The sequence below is a fragment of the Arachis hypogaea genome, chromosome 1, assembly GCF_003086295.3.
Source record: "Arachis hypogaea cultivar Tifrunner chromosome 1, arahy.Tifrunner.gnm2.J5K5, whole genome shotgun sequence".
In the NCBI taxonomy this organism is placed as follows: Eukaryota; Viridiplantae; Streptophyta; class Magnoliopsida; order Fabales; family Fabaceae; genus Arachis; species Arachis hypogaea.
In genome coordinates, this window is record NC_092036.1 from 91432499 (window position 1) to 91459052 (window position 26554).

Below are 26554 nucleotides of genomic sequence, written 5' to 3' on the forward strand. Positions count from 1 at the left end.
ATTAGAATTTGTAAACATTTCATGTGGGAATTAATTGTTGGTCTAAACTATACTTTCAACGATGGAATTCTACTTTGTGAAAATCTAGATCGACGATGAATTCCTCTTCATCTGTAGCCCCGCGCACGTACAACTCTCGGGTTGATGCGCATGAGGGCTAGAGAGACAGACGACGCGTGCGCGTCAGGTACGCGCACGAATGGATGGGGACAAAGTGAAAATGACGTGCACGCGTCACGGACGCGTACGCGTGATGAAGATTGTGCGTTTAGCATAATTCCAGCCCCAAGCCATCACAACTCGCTGGCCAAACACCTATTTACGCCAATTTCCAGGGTCACGCGTACACGTCAGCGACGTTTACGCGTGGTCTGGCAAATGAGCAAGTGACGCGCACGGGTCATGGACGCGTGCGCGTGGTCTTGCTTGTGCAGAAGGCACGCTTACAGCACCACTCCGGTCTATCTCTCGGGTGAATTTTCTTCTTCTTCTTCTGCTTTTTTTTTCGGAGTGTTTGGTTTCTGTTCAAAAATAGCTGCATGATCAGAACACACGTAAAACGAACGAAAAACAGTGAAGACTCAATAAAAATCGAACAAATAAGAAAGCTACTGATGGTGCAGATGGTGCAGAATTCCACTTCCACGTGCATATTCCTCATATTGGAGTTAAACGCCACCCTGGGTGCCAAAATGGGTGTTTAATGTCGAAAAGTATGCCAGTTCTGGCATTTTATGCCAGAAAGTTTTTGGCTGGCTTTTAACGCCAATTTGAGCCATCAAATCTCGGGCAAAGTATAGACTATTATATATTGCTGAAAAGCCCATGATGTCTACTTTCCAACGCAATCGAGTGCAGGAGGGTCAGAATCCAACAGCATCTGCATTCCTTTCTCAGCCTCTGAATCAGATTTTTGCTCAGGTCCCTTAATTTTAGCCAGAAAATACCTGAAATTACAGAAAAACACACAACTCATAGTAAAGCCCAGAAATGTGATTTTTGAATAAAAACTAATAAAAATATAATGAAAAGTAACTAAAATATACTAAAAACTACCTAAAAATAATGCCAAAAAGGGTATAAATTATCCGTTCATCAGATACTACTACGAAAAATAACTAAGGATATGAAATTATCGGTTTGCCTTCCGACAAGTGCTTCTTTAACGTCACTAGCTTGACGGTCAGTTCTTCTAATTCAGCAAATGAGCGGACATCTGGCGATCGATCTCGCCTCCAAGATAGTGCTTCAACCTTTGGCCATTCACTGTAAATTTCCTGTCAGAATTCTCTTCCTTTATTTCCACATGACCATATGGTGAAGCTCTGGTAACCACAAACGGTCCTGACCACTGGGATTTCAGATTCCCGGGAAAGAGTTTGAGCCTTGAATTATACAGAAGCACTCTCTGTCTTGGCTCAAAGACTCTGATGGCAATCTTCTTGTCATGCAATAACTTGGTTCTCTCCTTATAGAGCTTGGCATTCTCATAGGCTGAGTATCTGAATTCATCAAGCGCATTCAAATGAAGCATTCACTTAATTCCTGCAGCTTCTGAATTAAGATTTAGATACCTGATTGCCCAGTAAGCTTTATGCTCCAGCTCAACTAGCAGGTGATAGGCTTTGCCATAGACTAACTGGTAAGGGGACATGACAATGGGAGTCTTGTACACTATCCGGTATGCCCAGAGAGCATCATCAAGCTTCCTAGACCAGTCCTTTCTTGAAACACTGACGGTCTTCTCTAGAATCCTTTTGAGTTCCTTGTTGGAAACTTCAACTTGTTCGCTTGTCTGAGGGTGATAGGGGGTTGCCACTTTATGACGGACTCCATATCTCTGTAGAAGAGAGTCCAGCCGTCTATTACAGAAGTGGCTTCCTCCATCACTAATGAGTGTCCTTGGAACACCAAACCGGATAAAGATATATCTCTGAATAAAACTCATTACCACCTTGGCATCATTGGTGGGTAGAGCCACAGCTTCCACCCACTTGGACACATAGTCAACCGCCACTAGAATATAGTTGTTTGAATGTGACAGTAGGAAAGGTCCCATGAAATCAATACACCAAACATCAAACAACTCAACCTCAAGAATCCCCTGCTGTGGCATTTCATGGTTGGTAGGGAGATTCGTGGCTTTTTCACATCTGTCATAGTGCTTCAAGAATGCTCTTGCATCTCTAAAGGGAGTTGGCCAGTAAAACCCGCTCTGAAGGACCTTTGTAGCTATTCTTTAACCACCAAAGTGGCCTCTATAATCAGAACCATGACACTGCCAAAGAATCTACTGTGTTTCTTCATCTGGGACACATCTCCGGATGATACCATCTGAACACCTTTTAAAATGGTATGGTTCCTCCCAAATGTAGTACTTCACATCAATCAATAGCTTCTTTACTTGTTGCCTACTGTACTCCTTTGGAATAAAACTCATGGCCTTGTAATTTGCAATGTCTGCAAACCATGGAGCCTGCTGAATGAAGAACAATTGCTCATCCAGAAACATCTCAATCACAGCTGTAGGTGGTTGTACTCCCGCTTCAGGCTCAATTATGGAGAGATGGTTAGCTACTTGATTTTCTGACCCTTTCCTGTCTTTTATCTCAATATCAAAGTCCTGAAGGAGTAACACCCATCTGATTAATCTTGGTTTAGAATCCTGTTTGGTTAGAAGGTACTTCAAAGCAGCATGATCAATATAAATAATAACCTTAGAACCAATTAAATATGGCCTAAACTTATCAGCAGCATACACAATAGCTAATAATTCTTTTTCTATAGTTGTGTAATTCTTTTGGGCATCATTTAACACACGACTAACATAGTAAATGACATGTATAAGCTTACCATGCCTCTATCCTAAAACAACTCCTATAGCAAAGTCACTGGCATCACACATAAATTCAAATGGTAAATCCCAGTCAGGGGAGCTATAATGGGAGCAGAAGTAAGGTTTGCTTTCAGAGTTTTAAAAGCATGCAGGCAATCAGAATCAAAGACAAAAGGGACATCAACAACCAACAGGTTGCTCAATGGTTTAGCAATTTTAGAAAAGTCCTTTATAAGTCTCCTATAAAATTCTGCATGACCCAAGATACTCCTGACTGTCTTAACATTAGCTGGTGGTGATAATTTTTCAATTACCTCCACCTTTGCTCTGTCAACCTCAATCCCTTTACTTGAAATCCGGTGTCCAAGAACAATACCTTCTGTAACCATAAAATGACATTTTTCCCAATTTAAAATAATGTTTGATTCTTGAAACTATTTCAAGACAAGAGATAAATGCTTAAGGCAGGATTCAAAAGAATTACCAAAAATAGAAAAATTATCCATAAATACGTCAATGAACTTTTCAACCATATCAGAAAAATTGAAAGCATACACCTCTAAAAAGTTGCTGGAGCATTACAGAGTCCAAACGACATTCTCTTGTAGGTAAATACACCAAAATGGCATGTGAATGCTGTCTTCTCTTGATCTTGAGGGTCCACTGCAATTTGATTATATCCAGAATATCCATCTAGAAAAAAATAAAAAGCATGACCAGCTACCCTCTCAAGCATCTGATCAATGAAAGGCAGGGGGAAGTGATCCTTCCTTGTAGAAGTGCTGAGCCTCCTGTAGTCTATACACATTCTCCAACCTGTGACTGTTCTTGTAGGAATAAGCTCATTCTTTTCATTCTTGGCCACTATCATCCCTCCTTTCTTGGGAACTACCTGCACAGGACTTACCCAAGGACTGTCAGAAATAGGGTAAATAATACCTGCTTCCCATAATTTTGTTACCTCTTTTTGGACCACCTCTTTTATGGTTGGATTGAGTCTCCTTTGTGGTTGCACAACTAGTTTAGCATCATCTTCAAGGAGGATCTTGTGCATACACTTGGTTGGACTAATCCCCTTCAAGTCACTAATGGTCTACTCAAGAGCTGTTTTGTGGCTCCTGAGCACTGAAACAAGCGCTTCTTCCTCTTCAGGCTTCAGGGAAGAGCTAATAATCACTGGATATGAATCATTTTCACCCAAGAACACATATTTCAGAGAATGAGGTAAATGTTTGAGCTCAAGCTTGGGGACTTCCTCCTCTGCTTTAGCCGTTTGAACCATAGCTTTCTGGGGTGGTTAATCATCAACTTCCACTAATTCATACTCAGAAATAGGATCTAGAATGTCATCAAGTACCTCATCTTTCAGTATCTCCTTAACAAGTGATTCAATAACATCTATTTTCATACACCCTTCAGAATCATTAGGGTGCTTGAAAGCTTCAAAAATATTGAGGACCACATGTTCTTCATTGACTCTCAGGGTTAATTCACCCTTTTGCACATCAATCAGAGCTCTACCTGTAGGTAAAAAGGGTCTACCAAGTATAATAGAGGATTTTACCTCCTCTTCCAAGTCTAATATAACAAAATCAACAGGGAAAATAAATGGTCCTACTTTAACAAGTAAATCCTCAACAACACCCACAGGTAATTTAATAGAAAGATCAGCAAGTTGAAGAGAAATACGAGTGGGTTTTACCTCCTCAATTTGAAGCTTTTTCATCACTAAAAGTGGCATTATATTGATGCTAGCTCCAAGATCACATAAAGCTCTCTGAATGGTGACATCTCCAATGGTACAAGGAATTACAAAGCTCCCTGGATCTGGCATATTCTCAGGAAGGTTGTGTTGAATGATGGCACTGCAATCCTTGGTTAACACCACTGTTTCTTGTTCGTTCTAATTCCTCTTGTGGGTCAACAATTCTTTCATAAATTTAGCATAGAGAGGCATTTGCTCAAGATCCTCTACAAAAGGAATATTGATCTGTAGCTTCTTGAAGACATCTAAAAATTTAGAAAACTATTTTTCTTTGGAAGCTTTCTGAAGCCTCTGAGGATATGTCATTTTTGGCTTGTATTCAGGAGCCTTTGGCAAGGTGGGATAAGTGTCAAGAGAATCAGGGAATGGGTTGTCTGCATGCTTAGGAGGGGTGCATTTTACTTCTTCCTTCTTCTCCTCTGGAGCTTCTTTTTCAACTAACTCTTCATTGACCTTGGTCTCAAAGGCAGTTACTTTACAACTTCTCAATTGAATAACATAGCAATCTTCTCTTGGGTTCACCACTGTATCCCGTGGAATGTACTTGCAGACCTCTCAGGTATTTGCTTGCTCAGTTTGCCCATTTGCACTTCCAAGTTTCTAATGGAGGCTCTAATTTCCTGCATAAAACTCCTCATCATCTCCCAATTAGAATCTTCTTGAGATTTAGAGTTTACCTGCAGAGGTGACTGTTGCTGCTGAGACTGAAAATGGCGGTTATTGTAATTATTCTGTTGGAAGCTGCCCTGAAAATTATTGTTAAAATTCTGAGGTCTCTGAGGTTGGTCCTTCCACCCAAAATTTGGGTGATTTCTCCACCCCTGATTGTATGTCTTAGAATATGGATCATTATTGGGATTTCTAGGACCACTCCTTATGTAATTGACCTGTTCAGAATAGGATTGAGCATAATTATAAGTATCATTTTGCACAAAATTACTTGTCATGTCATAAGAGGCCTCTTGAGGTGGATTTTTGGTGTTGATAGCTAAGACTTGAATGCCACCCATATATTGAGTAAGTAGACTTATTTCCTGAGACATAATCTTGTTCTGAGCAAGAATAACATTAAGAGCTTCTACTTCCATAACACCCTTCTTCTGAGGAGCCTCAGAGTTCACAGAATTCCTGTTAGAAGAGTATAAATATCGGTTGCTAGCAACCAATTCAATAAGCTCAATAGTTTCCTCCATTGTCTTCTTCTTGTACAATGAACCACCTGCAGAATTATCTAAGCACATCTTGGACATTTCACCCAAACCTTCATAAAAGATATCTAGTTGGGTCCATTTGGAGAACATATCCAGAGGGCATTGCCTAGTCAGTAGCTTGTATCTCTCCCAAGCTTCATAAAAAGTTTCACCATCCTTCTGTCTGAAGGTCTGAACTTCCACCCTAAGCTTAGTTAGCTTCTTTGGTGGGAAAAATTTAGTAAGAAACTCAGTAACAACCTTGTCCCAAGTATCCAAACTTTCCTTAGGTTGGGAATCTAGTCATAGCTTTGCTCCATCCCTCAGAGAAAACGGGAAGAGCATGAGTTTGTACACCTCAGGGTTCACTCCATTTGTCTTCACAGTTTTATAAATCTGCAGAAAATTGGAAATAAATTGATTTGGGTCTTCGTGGGGAAGACCATGATACTGGCAGTTTTGTTGCACCGGGGTGACCAATTGTCGCTTCAACTCAAAGTTGTTTGTAGCTATAGGAAGCATCACAATGCTTTTTCCATACAGGTCTGCAGTAGGAGCAGAGTAAGAGCCAAGTACTCTCCTTTATTGCTCATTCCCATTTGGGTTTTCCACATTGGCATCAGCAGCATTGTTAGGATCCATAGTGGATTCTACAGCCTTGTACAGCCTTGCTTGTTGCAAACCTCGCCTGAAAGTCCTTTCAGGTTCAGGATCAAAGTCTAATAGATGTTCTTTATCTCTGTTCCTGTGCATAAACAAAAAGAAGACAAGAAAAGATGGAACTCTCTACGTCAGAGTGCAGAGAATTCTCGGTGAGGTAACCTGAGTAAAGAGATAAAAATATTGAATAAAATAAACAACCACTAAAATTCAAAAATTACTAGAAAAATTAAACCTAAAAATTTCCTAAATTATTAGGCAAATTAAATAAGAAAAAATAAAATAAGACTAACTAGGAGACACCAAACTTAATTTTAGAAATTAAGAGAGATATTAGTGCTAAAATTTTTATTTTATTTTATTATATTTTATTTTTATTTTATTTTTTTTTTTTACAAAAACCAAGTTATAAAAAAAATAAAACGAAACAGGGGGGAAGGGGTTCACGGGCGAGAGAAAGAAGTAAAGAAAGAAAAGAAAAAAAATTATACGGGAATGAAAATAAACAAATAGAGAAATAAAAATTAATAATAATAACTCAAACTAATTAAAAGAAAAATTATCTAATCTAACAAATCAAACACCGAGTAGTTTTCAATCACAATCAATCCCCGGCAACGGCGCCAAAAACTTAGTACGGAATTTCTAACCACAAACTAGCCGGCAAGTGCACCGGGTCATACCAAGTAATACCTCAGGTGAGTGAGGATCGATCCCACGAGAATTGATGGATCAAGCAATGATGATTGAGTGATTGGCTTAGTCAGACAAATAGAAAATAGTGTTTGAGAGTTCAAAGAGCATTAAATAATAACTCAGAATTTTAGAGGACAGGCAAGTAAATAAGTTAGGAAAAACAATATGAAGAAGGCAGTTAAGGCTTCTGAGTTATCTATTTTCCGGATTGACTTTTCTTATTAATTTATTTTAATCATGCAGGATTTAATTCATGGCAAACTGTATGTGACTAGACACTAATTCCTTAGACCTTTCTAGTCTCCTCTAACTCTCATCAATCGCCGATTCCTTAGTCAATTAATTCCAATCAGGGGGTGAAGTTTAATTCTAGTTATTATGCCACAAAAATCCTAATTATCCAAATGTAAGAGGATTATATGTCACGTATCCCGTTAAGTCCAGATAATTAGAATTTAAAAGAAATTATTTTCAAGCAGTTGTTCAAGTAAAGAGCTTTTCCAGGTTATACTAGAACTAAATTAGAAAGAGGGTCATACTTTCGTTTCACCCAAATTCATAAGATAAAGAACGAAAATAATTCTTGAGATATAAATCAAAACATGAATTAAAATAGAAAAATAATAGTATCAATCCATACAATAGACTGAGCTCCTAACCTTAACAGTGGAGGTTTAGTTGCTCATGGTTCAGAGAAGAAAACTAGGATTCAGGTAAACTATAATTTACATTATCAAAAATGGAATGGTCTCCTAGAAGAAAAAGTTTCTTCTTTTTATATCTAATCCTAATTATTTTAAAAATCTATTTTCTAAAATTAATATAATATCTTTTCCTATTTTAAAATAAAATTTGAATTTGAATCAGAATTAATTATAGCAATCAGCAAGTCTTCAATTGATGGATGGGGACCACTTACTTCACTGGATCCACGCCTAACTTGGCAAAGAGCAGCGCCTTACTTGAGTACCAAAATGGGGCCCAGAAATTGCCCCCAGCATTTTCTGCATTTTTTGCACGTGGCGCATGTCACGCATACGCGTCAGTCACGCGTACGCCTTAGGTACGCGCATGCGTCACTGCACAAATCTCCAAATCACGCACATGCATCAGGTACGTGCACGCGTCACTCCTCGCTGGTAATCTCCTTTAATTCTTGTGCTCCTTCCATTTATGCAAGCATCCTCTCCATCAAATCCATCCAAATACTACCTAAAATAAATAGAATTGCACGAGACTTAAAGTAGCATCCATAGTGGCTAAAAGATAATTAATTCTTAATTAAACTCAACAATTTAAATGCAAATTCACTAGGAAAAGATAAGATAGATGCTCACGCATTAGAAACGCCGGTGGGAAATAAGGGAAGTTGCTTTGTGTTGGAACAATTGGAGGAAGCTATAACTATTGAAGAAGAGGAAGAAGTGGTTGAAGACTTAGGAGATGCGGAACCTCCATGGGAACAAAGAATTGAAGAAAACCCCTCCAAGAAGATTGAATTTGATGTTGAGGAGGAAGGTGCACAACCTCCAAGGCATATTCCATATAAAGAATTGGATGGGATAGAGCAAGAATTGAGTTTCCATAGCAATGAAGATCAAGCATCAAATCCTTGTGGTGAATACTTTGAACGTGAAGAACCTTCTAAAATAGAAAGTGATGTGGAGGTAAAATTCTCTTATCCTCCCATTGATGATTTGAGTAGGGGAGAAGAGTTAGCTAAAACTGTTGAACAAAGGATTGAGATTAAGAGATCTTATGAGGAGGTAGAGGTGCTTAGAAAAAGAAAGACGGGAATTGAATGCGCTTTGTCAAGCTCATTGGAAGCTTCTTTACCTAGGTTGTCATATATTCCTTCACTTGAGTGGGTAAAACTCATTTCTATTAGCTTTATTGTCCCATTTGAGTATGGCTTGCTTGAAACGGATGGTCAACTTAGGATGCTTTACGGGATAAAGCGTAAGAGAAGAATGTTTAGTGGTTGGCATTGCAAATCAAGGCTCATTTTGATTGATACTTCAAGGATTAGATGCAAGGGTTGGGCTAGTACTCAATTGAGAGGGTCTAGAAGGAGAGTTTGGTGTTACCTTGAGAATTCCTCTTGCTTAACCTGGATGGATTAATGATGATTAACTTCAAGATGGGTGTGCAATTAAGGTGTGGGATCCCAGATTACGCGATGAGGATCCAATTTGGAAGCCCCTAACTTGTGCGGAACTCTATCAAGGCTTGGAGTCATTATTTTTGAAGAATAGGGCACAATGGAGAATCAAGCATTGGTGGATGTTCCAAGATGAATTCAAGCACAAGCCACCTTGAGAGGAGCTTCCCATAAGTCCAACTTAAGGATAATAAATAAAAGTGCTAGGTGGGAGACACCCTACCATGGTAAAATCTTTTCATTTTTCTCTTTTGTACATATTGCCAAAATTAGTTTAATCTCATGTTTTGTTTGTTTCGTTTAGTTTAATTAGTAGTTTAGTATGTTAAATAAGTTTTTATGGTGTTTTGGTAGCTGTTTGGAGGTTTGGAATGCTTGGATTGGTGCAAAAACATAGAAACTTTTGAAAAATAGAGCACCAACCCACGCGTACGCGTACATGACGCATACGCGTACCCCACGCATTTTTTCCAATCCACGCGCACGCATGCTTTACGCATACGCATGGATCGAAAAGTTTCATCCCTCCATACATCAACCCGAGAGTTGTTCCTACATCGCGCGAGTTTTGTGCCTCTCGCACAAACCAACCCACGCGCAAGCGTGAAGGACGCGTACGCGTCGATCCTCTCGAACACCACCCTCGCGCACGCGTACACGAGGCGTACGCGTGGATCGCCTTATTCCACCCACCTTCTTTTATCCTCTCCTTTCCATTTCTTTCCTTCTTCTTTCTTTCTACATTTCTTCTTCTCTCCTCCGCCTTTCTTACTTTAGTCTTTACCCTTTCTAAAAAAGAGTTTTTTTTCTCATCTTTGATTTTCTTTTGGTTATTGCATTTGCATACTTTTATTCTTTGCATTTTAATTTTGTTTTTATAGCTTGTTGTAATTTTTTTACATTTCTTATTTTAATAATGGTGTTGAATTTTCATACTCAATTGTTGAGATTTTCATGACCCACTCTTTCTTGTTTAAACTTAATGCTCAACATGCTCTTCATGGCATTTACTTATGCTTTGATTTTACTCTTGGATCAAGTATTACTTGATATGCCTTAGCTCATATTGTTTTCTCATTTACATGTTGTAGCTACCATGTAGTTGAGAACCTTACTTTTATTTGGCATGAGCCCCCGCCTATGTTCTATTTGCTTTGATATCTTTATTGTAGGCTTAATTCTCTTTCTTTTTCTCTCCTTTTAGGTTGGCCACCAAAAGAGAAAAAAAGGAAAAGTTTCTAAATGGGGTGACAAATAAGTCATCCGCACAATCTTTTGAGGAAGCTCATCAATTGTAACAACCCGTCCACCTTGCTCTTCTTTGCATGCACCGAGGACGGTGCAATCTTCAAGTGTAGGGAGGTTGTCTAACCGACTTCCGTGGGTAACAATTTCCTTTTCAACACCAACTCTTAGTTTTCCTTGTTAGCTAGTGGTTGCATTACATGATAGGTTGCATGTTAGTTAGAATTTGTACATATTTTTACCACTTCTTTCTTATTAGGACTACTTGATTAGGGTGATGATTTCTTCTCCAAGAAACTGTTTTAGGACAACCTACCAATTTGAAAAATTAAATTGAAATTGCTTGAAAGAATTTATTGGAACATGGTTTTTAAGCTAAGAACACAAGCTTGTGAGTTTTGAGCCTAATTGCGTGGTTACATCTTATAACCACTTATTTTCCTTCTTGTGTGCATTGTTCTCTTTCTATGATTGTAATTCTTAATTTGTTTAATTCTATATGTCTATTTATTCCTTGTATTCATGCATTTACATGATTGAGGCCATTATTTCATTAGCTCACTTGCCCAAATAGCCTACCTTTTGCTCTCCATTGTTAACCAATTTTGAGCCTACGCTTAACCCAATTGTTCTTTATTTAGCACATTATTAGCCTAAAGCGAAAAACAATAAAAGGCCCTTGTTTGGATCTTTGATTAGCTTAGGTTAGTGAGAGTGTTTATCATTCAAGTTTGGGGAGATTTGGGAACATTGGTTGGGATAAAAGAGTGTTTTGTATTCCTATATTTGGGAATTGGGTGCATGCTCATGTATTAACCAAATATTATACCTTATGCATTGACACTCTTGTACAAAGCTTGAAAGAAATAAAAATGAGAAAAGAAAGAAAAAGTATATATATATATATATATATATATATATATATATATATAGTGTTCATGCCCGAGGTCGAGCTGCACGACTCGGGCTGATCAACGACAAATCAACCGACCTGTTCAGACCAGGACTACCCGACCTCTTGATGAAAGAGGTCGGCCAAACCGCTACAGAGGCCCAAGAAGGCCCAAACAGAGGAATACGACCCAAATCTAAAGGCAACCCAAGCCTAGAAAGATAAGGGCGGTTCTCCTAAAAGATAAAGATAACTTCACTCAAAGATAAGATAAGATAACTATCTTATCTCAAAGGAAGATCACTCCACACCATTATAAATACACTGGAGCACCCAGGTATAACTCATACTCTGATTCTACTAAAAACCTGCTTAATACCCTTGCTAACTTAAGCATCAGAGTCCCTTGGAGGTACCACCACCCTCTAGTGACGAAGGATCAGCACCATTTCCAAGTCTAACAAGTCGGACACAACTACTCTGACCAGTACAGAAGATCTCATCCGAGATCGACCTACAGTTTCAGGTAACCCTCGAAACATTGGCGCCGTTGCCGGGGAACCCGGAAGTCATCCCATCATCATGGAGGACAACCTTGACAATGACCACAACTGAGATCTAGAAAATAGAACGCCGCAAAAGGATATGGACGCTACACCAAAGGAAACATCTCAGTCAAATGGAGACAAGAACTTACCAAACACGCAAATTCTGGAAACGCTTCAAGCGCAAAAAGATCATATCAAACAACTCAAAAAGGCAGCTGAGCCCCAACGAGAAGCCGAGAAGGACCCTCAAAGGGAAACTAAGCGACGTAAAGAGCTAGAAGACAAACTTCTTGTTCATGCCCTGGGTCGAACTGTATGACCCGGGCGGACCAACAACAAATCAACCAACCTGTTCAGATCAGGACTACCCGACCTCTTTATGAAAGAGGTCGGCCAAATTACTACAGAGGCCCAAGAAGACCCAAAAAAGAGGAACATGACCCAAATCTAAAGGCAGCCCGAAGCCTAGAGAGATAAAGGTGGTTCCCTTAAAGATAAGATAACTTCATTCAAAAATAAGATAAGATAACTATCTTATCTTCAAAAAGGTGATTCTACGCCATTATAAATACACTGGAGCACCCAGGTATAACTCATACTCTGATTCTACTAAAAACCTGCTTAATACCCTTACTAACTTAAGCATCGGAGTCCCTTGTAGGTACCACCACCCTCCAGTGACAAAGGATCAGCACCACCACCAAGTCCAACAAGTCAGACACGACGGCTCCGGTCACCATCATCAAGTCAGACACAACAGCTCCGACCAGTACAGAAGATCTTGTCCGAGATCGACCTACAGTTTCAGGTAACCCTCGGAACATTGGCGCCATTGCCGGGGAACCTGGAAGTCATCCCATCATCATGACAGACAACCTTGACAACAACCACGACTCTGATCTAGAGGACAGGATGCCACACAAGAATGTGGATGTCACACCCAAGGATATTCCTCAACAAAACAAGGATAAGAGTCCACCAAATGCAAAAATCCTAGAGGCACTTCAGGCTCAACAAGAACATCTCAAACAACTCGAAAAAGAGGCCAAGTATCAACTAGAAGCCGAGAAAGACCTCAGAAGGGAAACTAGGCGACACAAAGAGTTGGAAGACAAACTATTACAACTTGAAGCAGATCTAAAGAAGACTACTCGATCCAATCACGAGGATAATCCCCACAAGGATCAAGACCCATTCACCAAAGAAATTATGAAAGCCAAAGTTCCAAAAGACTTCAAAGCCTCAGACATGACCCCGTACGATGGCACATCAGATCCAAGCCGTCATCTCAGTAATTTCAGAAGCAGAATGTATCTCACCGATGCCTCAGATGAAATCTGGTGCAAAGCCTTCCCAACTACCTTAACTAAAACAGTAATCAAGTGGTTCGACAGCCTACCCCCGAGGTCCATCTCAAGCTTTGATGACTTAGCGAGAAAATTCCTTGCTAGATTCTCTATCTAGAAGGACAAAGCCAAGCATGCCCCAAGCTTATTAGGAATCAAGCAAGGAGATCGGGAAAGTCTTCACAGCTATATGGAAAGATTCAACAAAGCATGTCTGGACATACAAAGTTTGCCAACCGAAGCAGCCATCATGGGTCTCATCAATGGCCTAAGAGAGGGACCTTTCAATCATTCCATATCAAAGAAACATCCTACATCCCTGAACAAAGTACAAGAACGAGCGAAAAAGTACATCAACATGGAGGAAAACTCTCGACTAGGAGAGACCTCAAAATCTGGACCCTTTTACTCCTCCCGAGATAAGGATAAGAGTCCAAAAAAAAAGAAGATCATCATGGAGAGAAGATCACGAAATACCCCAACTACACCCTTCTCCGGGTATCTCTCGTAGAAGTATACCGAGAAGTATGCCACACTGAAAAAATCCCACCACCTCGCCCACTTAAAAGTAAAAAGGGAGGAGGAAATCGGACGGAATACTGCGAATACCATCAAATCTATGGACATCCCACCAATGAATGCTTCGACTTGAAGAATGTCATAGAGAAATTGGTAAGAGAAGGGAGAATGGATCGGTACCTAGCTAGTAAGACAGATGAGCCCAGAAAAAGAAGAAGAGATGAAGAGGGCGGGCGAATAGAACGACCACCTCGTACCCTAGAGAGACATGTTCACATGATACATGGAGGATTTGAGGGAGGAGGAATCTCCAAATCATCTCGCAAAAGACACCTCAAAGAAGTATATCACGTCGAGGGAGGATAAGGCGCAGCCGACCTCCCTAGTATTACTTTAACTAAAGAGGATGCAGCTGGCGTCATCTCAGAACATGACGATCCCATGGTCATCACTATTATATTGGCCAATGCTAACCTCCACCACACACTGGTGTACCAAGGAAGCTCAGCTGACATCTTATTAAAAACCGCCTTCGATAAACTCGGCCTGGAAGTAAAAGAGCTCCAAGCACATCCAAACAGCCTATTCGGACTAGGAGACACTTCAATCCAACCACTTGGATATATCTCGCTAGACACAACCTTTGGAAAGGGAAACTGATCAAAGACACTCAACATAGACTACATTGTGGTCGACGTAAGCTCAGCCTACAATGCCTTAATAGGTCGAACAACGCTAAATCAGCTCGGGGCAATAGTCTTAACTCCATATCTATGAATGAAGTTCCTAACTATGGAAGGGATCGCTACGATAAAAGGAGACCAAAAAATAGCACGTCACTGTTACAATGAAAGCCTAAACTTTCGAGCCAACGGAGAAGAAATCAACACTATTGAACTCGGGGGAATTCGAGGTTGGGAAGAACTCCATCCACAGCCTGATGGCGAGACAGAAAAAGTCCAGATCGGAGATGTCCCAAATAAAATGACCAATATCGGCGCAAATCTAAAGGGAGAAGTAAAAAAGTCCCTCATACAGTTCTTAAAGGATAATAATGACCTCTTCGCATGGAAGGCCACAGACATGTCGGGCATAGACCCCAAGTTAAAGTGCCACAAGCTGGCAGTATATCCAAGATCTCGACCAGTACAGCAGAGGCGTAGAAAGCTCAGACCAGAAAGATCCCAAGCTTTGGAAGAGCAGGTACAAGCTCTACTGGAGGCAGGATTCATTAGGAAAGTCAAGTACTCACTATGGTTAGCCAATGTTGTCTTGATGAAAAAATCAAATGGGAAGTGGCGGATGTGCACTGATTACACCGACATCAATAAAGCCTGCCCAAAAGATCCCTACCCACTCCCAAACATCGACACTCTAGTGGACGCCTCCTTCGGATACAAGTACGTCTCATTTATGGACGCCTATTCAAAGTACAATCAAATCCCGATGTACCCACCTGATCAAGAAAAAACCTCATTCTTAACACCTAAAGCGAACTATTGCTACGTCTTCATGCTATTCGGACTCAAAAATGCAGGAGCTACCTACCAAAGGTTAATGAACGAAGTCTTCACATATCACATTGGAAAACTAATGGAGGTATACGTTGACGACATGTTAGTAAAGTCACAACGCGAGGAATCATTACTGTCCGATCTCGCCCAAGTATTAAATACCATAAGAAAGCATGGCATGCGACTAAACCCTGTGAAATGCGCCTTCACAGTAGAAGCTGGCAAATTTCTAGGATTCATGCTCACACAAAGAGGAATCAAAGCAAACCCGGACAAGTGCCAGGCCATACTCAACATGAAAAGCCTGACCTGTGTCAAAGAAGTGCAACAACTCAACGGGAGACTGGCAGCCTTGTCCAGGTTTCTAGCTGGATCAGCCATAAGATCTCTCCCCTTCGACGCTACGCTAAGGAAGGGAAAGAAGTTCGAATGGACATCAGAGTGCGAGCTAGCTTTCCAGGATTTCAAAAGATTCCTGGGACAACCACCCGTCCTAACTCGACCTCGGGAAGGAGAAGCACTCATATTATACCTAGCAGTAGGAAGTCGGGCAGTAGCCTCGGCACTGGTCTGAGAGGACGAAAGCGGACAGCAACCTATATACTTCATCAGCAAGCCCTATAAGGGTCCGAAATAACTATCAAAAGATAGAGAAGTTCGCCTATGCTCTCATATTAAGCTCTCGATGACTTCGTTCATACTTCCAGGCTAACACCATCAAGGTTCGGACCAACTAGCCCATAAAAGGTATTCTACAGAAAACAAATTTAGCAGGGAGAATCCTACAGTGGACAGTTGAGTTGTCCAAATTCGACCATCAATATGAAGCTCGGACAGAGATCAAATCACAGTATCTGGCCAACTTCATTGCAGAGTACACTGACACCCCGAATATCCCAACAAAGTGGAATCTTTACGTGGACGGCTCTTCCAATAAAACCGGGAGTGGAGCAGGCGTGATAATAGAAAGTAATCAGGGAACCCAAATCGAACTCTCAGTAAAGTTCGAGTTCCCTGCTTCTAATAACCAGGCTGAGTAAGAGCACTATTGGCTGGATTAATTCTGGCTAAAGAAGTCGGAGCCCAAAAACTTGTCATCTTTAGCGATTCACAGGTTATTACCTCGCAAATAGCAGGGACCTACCAAGCCAAAGATCCGGCTATGAAAAAGTACCTGGACAAAACCAGGGAACAACTCGGTCAATTTTAGGACTATGAGATCCAACATATACCTCAGGAACAGAATGCTCGAGCTGACGCACTCTCAAAATTAGCCAGCACCAAACTAAGGGGCAATAATTGGAGCCTCATCCAAGAAGTACTGCAGAACCCATCAATCTCAGAAGAAAAAATCTTAGCCATATCAAGCCAAGATCAAGGATGGATGACTCCCATAATTAACTACCTTAGATCAGAGATACTCCCTACAGATAAGTAGGAGGCAAAGAGGTTAAAACGGGAGGCACAACATTATACCATCATAAATAACATTCTATACAAGAGAGGAATTTCAACACCTCTACTAAAATGTGTGCTGACCTCTAATACAAAAGAGGTATTGGAAGAGATACACAGCGGCTCCTGTGGGAACCATCTCAGAGCACGAGCCCTTGCTAAAAAGGTACTCCGAGCCGGATTCTTTTGGCCGACTCTGCAAAAAAAGCCATCGAGTATGTTAAGACGTGTCCACCATGTCAGAAACATGCTAACTTCCATGTCGCCCCCACCAGAGGAGCTCATCAGCGTGACATCACCTAGGCCATTTGCAAAGTGGGGACTCGACCTTCTCAGGCCCTTCCCCCAAGGATCGAGACAGGTCAAATTCCTCATTGTAGGGGTAGATTATTTCACAAAATGGATAGAGGCAAAGCCACTAGCCAATGCTACTGCCCAAAGAAGTCGGAAATTCCTATATAAGAATATTGTCACAAGATTTGGGGTTCCTTACTCCATCACCATAGATAATGGTACTCAGTTCATAGATGCAGGCTTTAGAAAATTGGTAGCCGACTTGAAAATAAAGCACCAATTTACATCCGTAGAACACTCGCAGGCTAATGGACAAGTGGAAGCTGCCAATAAAGTCATACTAGCCAGGTTAAAACGAAGTCTACATGACGCAAAGGGAGCCTGGGCTAAAATCTCCCACAAGTCCTATGGGCATATCGGGCAACTCCACACTCCACCACAAAGGAATTATCCTTTCGATTGGCTTATGGAATGGAGGCAATGATACCGGTAGAAGTCGAAGAGGAATCCCCTAGAATGATCCTCTATAGTGAAGAGGCCAACTCCCAACTCCAAAGGGAAGAGCTCGACCTGCTCCCAGAAGTCCAAGAAAGAGCTCGGGTCAGAGAGGAAGCGTTAAAACGCCGCATGGTCTTAAGGTACAATCAAAAGGTTGTACAGCGAAGCTTCGCCAACAATGACCTCATCCTAATCCTAAATAATATCGGAACAAGTCGACCTGGAGAGGGAAAGCTGGAAGCTAACTGGAAAGGACCCTATCGAATCACAGAGGTACTGGGAAATGGCTACTACAAAGTGTCCGAACTCGAGGGGCAAGAGCTACCGAGATCATGGCACGCCTGCAACCTAAGAAGGTACTATAGTTAAAAGGTAATAAAAGATTTTAAGACAAAGGTGCACTCTTTTTCCTGAAAAAAGGTTTTTTAATGAGGCAACAAACCAATATCTTCGAAATTTCCTAGGGTTAGCACTGATGAGCGGATAATTTATACGCTTTTTGGCATTGTTTTCATATAGTTTTTAGTAGAATTTAGTTATTTTTAGTATATTTTTATTAGTTTTTAAGCAAAATTCATATTTCTGGACTTTACTATGATTTTGTGTGTTTTTCTATGATTTCAGGTATTTTCTGGCTGAAATTGAGGGACCTGAGCAAAAATCTGATTCAGAGGCTAAAGAAGGACCGCTGATGCTGTTGGATTCTGACCTCCTTGCACTCGAAATGGGATTTTTTGAGCTACTGAAATCCAAATGGCGTGTTCTCAATTGCGTTGAAACGTTGACATCCAGGGCTTTCCAGCAATATATACTAGTTCATACTTTGCTCGAGTTTTGACGACATAAATTGGCGTTCAAACGCCAATTCCCTACCCTATTCTGGCGTTAAACGCCAAAAACAGGTTACAAGCTAGAGTTAAACGCCCAAAACAAGCTACAAACTAGCGATTAACTCCAAGAAAAGTCTCTACACATGAAAGCTTCAATGCTCAGCCCAAGCACACACCAAGTGCGTCCGGAAGTGGATTTCTGCATTATTTACTTATTTCTGTAACCCTAGTAACTAGTTTAGAATAAATAGAACTTTTTAGTATTGTATTAGACATCTGGGGATGACCTCTTGGAATATCTTTGATCATTGCTAGTCCTTATACATTAGGGGCTGGCCTCACGGCCATGCCTACCTTATTTTTACTTGTGTATTTTCAACGGTGGAGTTTCTACACACCATAGATCAAGGTGTGGAGCTCTGCTGTTCCTCGAGTATTAATGCAAAGTACTATTTTTTCTTCTATTCAATTCATGCTTATTCTTATTCTAAAATATTCATTTGCACACAAGAACATGATGAACGTGATGATTATGTGACACTCATCACCATTCTCGCTTATAAACGCGTGATTGACAACCACCTCCGTTCTACATGAAAACAAGCTTGAATGTATATCTCTTCGGTTTCTAATCAATGATTCACATCGACTCTCCTCTGACAATGGGGCATCTGAATCCGAGATTAGAATCTTCGTGGTATAAGCTAGAATCAATTGGCAACATTCTTGAGATCCGAAAAGTCTAAACCTTGTCTGTGGTATTCCGAGTAGGATCTGGGATGGGATGACTGTGACGAGCTTCAAACTCGTGACTGTAGGGCATAGTGACAGACACAAAAGGATAGTAAATCCTATTCCTACATGATCGAGAACCAACAGCTGATTAGCCATACGATATCTGTGCATGGTATTTTTCATCCGAGACGAGAAATCCGACAGTTGATTAGCCGTATAGAAACCGTAGAGGACCATTTTCACTGAGAGGACGGGAAGTAGCCATTGACAATGGTGACACCCAACATATAGCTTGCCAGAGAAAGGGGTATGAAGGATTGGATGAAGGCAGGAGGAAAGCAGAGATTCAGAAGGAACAACGCATCTCCATACGCTTATCTGAAATTCCCACCAATGAATTACATAAGTATCTCTATCTTTATTTTATGTTTCTTTATCTTTTAATTATCAAAACTCTATAACCATTTGAATCCGCCTGACTGAGATTTACAAGATGACCATAGCTTGCTTCAAGCTTACAATCTTCGTGGGATCGACCCTTACTCACGTAAGGTTTATTACTTGGACGACCCAGTGCACTTGCTGGATAGTTGTGAGAAGTTGTGAAAAAGAGTTGAGATTACAATTGTGCGTACCAAGTTGTTGGCGCCATTGAGATAACAATTTTGTGCACCAAGTTTTTAGTGCCGTTGCCGGGGATTGTTCGAGTTTGGACAACTGACAGTTCATCTTGTTGCTCAGATTAGGTAATTTTCTTCTTCTTTCAACCTTTATTTTATTTTCAAAAAGTTTTCAAAAATCTTTCAAAATTTTTTTCTTCTTTTTCGTCTTTCCAAAATAATTTTTGAAAAATCCAAAAAAATAAATTTCAAAAAATTTTTTAAAATCATAAAAACAAAAAATTTGTGTTCCATGTTTGAGTTAGTATCAATTTTTAAGTTTAGTGTCAATTGCATGTTTTAATTTTTCAAAAAAAAAATTACGAAAATTCATGCATTGAATTATTCATGATCTTCAAGTTGTTCTTAATGAGTCTCCTTGTTTGATCTTCATATTTTCTTGATTTGTGTCTTTTGTTGTTTTTCATATGCATTTTTGAATTCATAGTGTCTAAGTATGAAAAATCTCTAAGTTTGGTGTCTTGCATGTTTTTCCTTTCTTGAAAATTTTTTCAAAAATAAGTTCTTGATGTTCATCATGATCTTTAAAGTGTTCTTGGTGTTCACCTTGACATTCATAGTGTTCTTGCATGCATCATTTGTTATAATCCAAAATTTTTATGTGTTGAGTCATTTTGTAGTTTTTCTCTTTCCTCATTAAATTAAAAAAAAATCAAAAAATAACTTTTCCTTATTTTACTCATAATTTTCGAAATCTTTGGGTTGACTTAGTCAAAAATTTTTAAAAATAAGTTGAGTTCCGGGGGTTATCTGAAACTGTAGGTCAATCTCGGACGAGATCTTCTGTGCTGGTCGGGGCTGTTGTGTCCGACTTGGTGATGGTGCTCATCCTTTGTCCCCGGAGCGTGGGGGGTACCTGCAAGGGACTCTGATGCTTAAGTTAGCAAGGGTATTAAGCAGGTATTAAGTAGAATCAGAGTATGAGCTATACCTGGGTGCTCCAGTGTATTTATAATGGCATAGAATGACCTTCTTAGATAAGATAAGTTAGTTATCTTATCTTCAAGGGAACCGCCTTTATCTCTACGGGCTTGGGCTGCCCTTGGATTTGGGACGTGTTCCTCTATTTGGGCCCTTTGTTGGGCTTTCCTGTGACTTGGCCGAGCTCTTTGAGAAGAGGTTGGGTCATCCTGGCCCAAAGAGGTCGGTCGCTTTGTCTGTAGAACATCCCGGGTCGGCCAGCTCAACCCAGGGCATGAACAGTGCCCCTGCTCGAGCTCGGTCTTGAGGTCGAGTCTTTAGTTTTAGGACTTCGATCCTTCTTTGGTGAAGCCGAACTCGAGCATTTTGTCGATTTCTTTTTTGTAGAGTTCTCCTTTTTTGAATACGGAACATTTCTGTTCCATTTCCTCTGAAAGCGCACGCTTTTGCGTTAGTGCCCTGGCCTTGGGAATGCGCGAGGGTTTTTAATGCCCCCACTAATTGGTTTTCAATGCCCCGTTTCTCTTGCTTCTTTTATTTTGAACTTCACGCACGTTGACGGTGTTTTCTCCTTTCTATAACTTCCCCTTTTCTTTCTCACTTTTGTTGTTTTCGTCTGTCATCTGCCCTTTCGCGTTTTTCTTTGTGACATTGTTTGGCGATCGTGGGTGCTCTTTTTGCTTTCGACGGCAACTCCTGAACTTTTCGTCTTCGCTCTCCGTGCGCTTCTCCTTTTTCAGGTTGGTTCATCTTCTCTTTTTTGCTTGCATTGTTCTACTTCCTGGTACAGTAGGGTTTTTGTTTGAGTGTATATTTGGGAAAGTTTGAACCTTTTCACTTTTCTGTATTTTTTGTTGCTGCGATTTCTGGCTTTTTCTTCTATGATGTTCCCTTGATAGTTGAAGCTTCCTAAGGCTTTTGCATGTTGTTGCCTGATTCGTTTGATTTTTAAAGAAAAGATTGTGCCTTTATCTGTTTTTTCGTTTGGCATGTTCTTGCTGTTGGGTGGACTGAGGTTGTAATTTCTATCAACGCTTATTTTGATGACTTTATTTGCTTTTTGTTGGGACGCGTAAAGATGTAGGCTTGTAGGCTTCCCTGAATCTTTTTTCAGCCTCCAAAGGATGCCCCTGGAACCTTTTGGATTGGGTCCTGGGGTATCCTTTTGTTGCTTTACCTGGTTTCTTTGACACCTATATGCTTTAGTTTTGTGAGTTGCCTCCGTTTATGCCCGAGTTGTTCAATTAGTGTTCCGAGGTGTTTTTTGAGTAATCCAATCTTTTTTTCTTCTTGTAGGACTAGTTAACCATGTCTTCTCGCAAAAATATTGTTGAGACGTCTTCCCAGGTCCCTGAGGGCATGGCCGATTGGGTGGATTCTATGGTCCTCTTATGCGTCTCGTTGGTTGACTTTGAGTTTTGTCAGCAACTTAGGCAGTTTCATAGGATTTGTAGCAACAGTAGTGACGAGAAGAATTATGAGCTCGTATCTCCGACTTCTGATGAAAGGGCTTGCTTTTCTACCCGAATTGCTGGAGAGTGCCCCTTTTTCTATGCATATGAGTTCTTTTTTTGTCAAATGAATATTACTCTTGCTTTTACCCCTTTTGAAACCAACCTGTTATGGTCTTGTAATGTAGCTCCATCCCAACTTCACCCCAATTCTTGGGGTTTTATAAAAATATTTCAGCTGCTGTGTCATGAATTTGGCATCCCTGCTTCGCAATCTCTTTTCTTTTGTCTCTTTATTTTGACAAAGCCTGGTGTAGTGAAGAAGAAAGCCGCTTGGGTTTCTTTCCGAGCTTCACAGGGGAAAAAGGTTTTCTCCATGTTTGATGAGTCTTTTCGCGATTTCAAACAATACTTTTTTAGGGTTCAAGCTGTTGAAGGAGCTCGGCCCTTTTTTCTAGATGAGAATGATGAGCCCACCTTTCCTTTAAAGTGGCAAAAGAATGTAGTGGTATCGAGATACTCGTGGGAGATGTTAGATGAGGCTGAACAAGCTTTTGTGACTGTGTTGGAAGAAAACTAGGGGGAGCCTCCTCATCTTAACACAAAGAAATTTTTAGCTAACCCCTCTCTCCTCCGAGCTGAGCTGTGTAGTGGTCAATTTTTTCTATTGGGTTGCTTGTTGTGTTTGTCTCTTGTGAGATCTTTTTCTGACTCGTAGCTTGGCTTCCTGTTTGTGATGCTTGTTTGCAGAGATAATTAAGAACAATGAGTCCATGAAGGCCTTTAAGAGGGCAAGGAAGGCTACTGCGGCTCAGAATGCTTCGGCCAAGGCGGCCGGGGAGGGAACTTCTCAGGTTTCGTCTAAGCCTTTGGTTACAAGTTATCTTGGGCCGAGGAAGGTTATCCCTACTCCTCGAGTTCGTTTGATTGATCCTTCTGCTGGTACTTCCTCTCCTTCTGCCGCTCGTCCTCCAAAAAGACCTCGGACTGTCGAGCCGTTTAATCTTGGTGCTCCTGACTTTGATGCTGTTGGGTTTGTAGATCAACAGATTGCTCCCTATGGTTTCATGCCTACCGACGATGTATCCATTCTTCGTCATTTGGATTTTATTACTCAGAGTGGTATTACACTGGCACACATGGGAGCGGCTTTATACCGAACTGCTCAAGATCTTCCTATCCATGCTACCAAGGCCTTTATGGAGGAGGCAAAATCAGAGTTTGACCGAATTAAGGGTTTGAAGGAGGAGCTCGAGGTGAAAGTGGCCAAGCTGGAGAAGGAGCTGAAGGGGGAAAAGGCACAGGCTGTAGGTTGGAATCTATTCAGGCTGATTACACCGAACTTCAAGGTCATCTTGTAGGTAGTGTTACTGCGGCTTATGAGAATCTGAAAGAGCAATATCGAGTTCTTGCGCCAGATCTCGACCTTTCCCTTATTAGCCTGGACAATGTTGTTAAGGATGGTAAGATTGTCCCTGACGATCCCGATGATGATGATGATGATCGTCCTTCACTGCCTGCTACCAAGACTTCTGCTGTGCCGACTTCTTCGACTTCTACTACTGGATCAATCGTCTAGAAGGGGAACCGGAATGCCAAGTCTTGAACCGAGATGATGGGACAGTAGATGTGGTGCCTCTTCAGACTCGTCCTCTTTCACCCCGAGTTGATGCAGCTGAGAAGTCTTTTGATGTTGTCTGAGTTTTCTCCCTTTTTAATGTAGATAGCCCAGCTTGTGGGCTTTTGAACTCTTTATCTTGTAACTGGTGTTTTGGTAACTGTTGATACTTTTTTGGTTGCTGGTTTAGCAACTTTATTTTGAAAAACAAAGTAGTTTCCGAGCTTCCGGGGCTGATCTTGATGGCCTATGGAGCTTGCTATTATCATAACTTAGTAGTTTTTATATCATGTCTGCTTGTACTCATCTTGGTACCTTCGTAGGCTGGGACATGATCAGCTTGATTATTTGGCTTGGTTTTGTTGGTAATCCTCCTTTTTGGACCTCGTTTAGATCTCTTTTGGGGACTATTTTTGTAATATCTGTGTCCTGGGGCTGACTTCATCATGTCGGGTCTTGTCGAGTTTGCTTGGAAATCCTCTTTCTTGGACCTTGTTCAGGTCTCTTTTGGGGATTACCTTTTGTAGCTTTACGTCTTTCTGGGCCGATTTCGTCACATCGGGCCCCGTCGAGTTACTTGATGATCCTCTTTCATGGACCTTGTTCAGGTCTCTTTCAGGGATTATCTTTGTAACTTATCTTTTTGAGCCGACTTCGTCAGGTCGGGCCCTGTCGAGTTTTCCTGGTAATCCTCTTTCCTAGACCTTGTTCAGGTCTCTTTCAGGGATTTATCTTTTTGTAACTTTATCTTTCCGGGCCGACTTTGTCACGTCGGGCCCTGTCGAGTTACTTGATAATCCTCTTTCTTGGTCCTTGTTCAGGTCTCTTTCAGGGATTATCGTTTTTAATTTTTTTTTTCCGGGCCGACTTTGTCACGTCGGGCCCTGTCGAGTTACTTGATAATCCTCTTTCTTGGACCTTGTTCAGGTCTCTTTTAGGGATTATCTTTTGTAACTTTTTGTAGGAGTCCGACTTCGTCATGTCAGGCTCTTTAAAGTTATAGTAATCCTCTTTTAGAATAATACGACTTGAGCGTTTGTAGAGAATCTAAACAAATTTTATTAAAAGAGAATGCAAATATACATGAGGAGTTAATTTCCTAAGTCGGGTGATTTGTAGGTAATGGCGGGGCGCCTCGTTAAAAAACCTTTTTCAGGAAAAAGAGTGCGCCTTGTCCAAGATCTTTTATCATCCCTAGCTATAGTACCTTCTTAGGTTGCAGGCGTGCCATGATCTAGAAAGCTCTCGCCCGTTGAGTTCAGAAAGCTTGTAGTAGCCCTTTCCCAATACTTCTAAGACTCGGAAGGGTCCTTTCCAGTTTGCTGCCAACTTTCCTTCTCCAGGTCGAGTTGTTCCTATGTCGTTTTGGATTAGGATGAGGTCGTCTTCAGCAAAGGCCCACTGTATTACTTTTCGGTTGTATCTGGAGGTCATTCGTCATTTCAACGCCTCTTCCCTTATCCGAGCTTTTTCTCGGATTTCTGGAAGTAAGTCAAGCTCTTCCCTTTGAAGTTGGGAATTGGATTTTTCGCTAAAATGGATTACTCTGGGTGATCCTTCTTCGACCTCTACTGGGATCATTGCCTCCATTTCGTAAGCTAATCGGAAGGGTGACTCCTTTGTCGTGGAATGTGGAGTCGTTCGGTACGCCCATAGGACTTGTGAGAGCTCCTCAGCCCAGGCTCCCTTTGCATCATGTAATCTGTATTTTAACCCTGCTAATATAACTTTGTTAGCAGCTTCAGCTTGCCCATTGGCTTAGGGGTGCTCAATAGAGGTGAATTGTTGTTTTATATTCAGGTCGGCTGCTAATTTTCTGAAGCCTGCGTCTGTGAACTGGGTACCATTGTCTGTAGTGATGGAGTATGAAACTCCAAACCTTGTGACGATGTTTCTATATAGGAATTTTCGACTTCTTTGAGTTGTGGCATTGGCTAGGGGTTCTGCCTTGATCCATTTTGTGAAGTAGTCTATTCCTACTATGAGGAATTTGACTTGTCCTGATCCTTGAGGAAAAGGTCCGAGGAGATCGAGTCCCCATTTTGCGAATGGCCAAGGTGAGGTTACGCTTATGAGTTCCTCTGGCGGAGCGGTGTGGAAGTTGGCATGCTTTTGACATGGCAAACATGTCCTTACAAATTCTGTGGCTTCTTTTTGTAGAGTTGGCCAATAGAATCCTGCCCGAAGTACTTTTTTGGCGAGTGCTTGCGCTCCGAGGTGATTTCCACAAATGCCACTGTGTACTTCTTCTAGGATATCCTTAGTGTTGGAAGTCGACACGCATTTTAGCAATGGTGTTGAAATTCCTCTTTTGAATAAAGTATTATTTATGATGGTGTAGTATTGTGCTTCCCGTTTTAACCTCTTTGCCTCTTTTTCATCTGTAGGGAGGGCTTCTGTTGTGAGGTAATTAATTATGGGGGGTCATCCATCCCTGATCACAACCTGTTATGGCTAGAACCTTTTTTTCTTCTGAGATTGATGGATTCTATAGAATTTATTGGATAAGGCTTCTATTGTTGCCTCCTGGTTTGGTGCTGGCTAGTTTTGAGAGTGCATCGGCCCGGGCATTCTGTTCTCGGGGTATGTGTCGAATCTTATACTCTCCGAGTTGTCTGAGCTATTCCCTAGTTTTGTCCAAGTACTTTTTCATAGTGGGATCTTTGGCTTGGTAGCTTCCTGTTATTTGTGAAGTGACTA

The 26554-nt window shown here is 41.0% G+C and overlaps 1 non-coding gene across 1 annotated transcript; it reads left to right on the plus strand.

Annotated features, from left to right (window-relative positions):
- The first annotated feature begins 5897 nt into the window (after positions 1-5897).
- Positions 5898-6004, plus strand: LOC112714695 (small nucleolar RNA R71). The gene has a single exon (XR_003159326.1). It is a non-coding gene; the product is annotated as a small nucleolar RNA R71 (small nucleolar RNA).
- The last annotated feature ends 20550 nt before the right edge of the window (positions 6005-26554 follow it).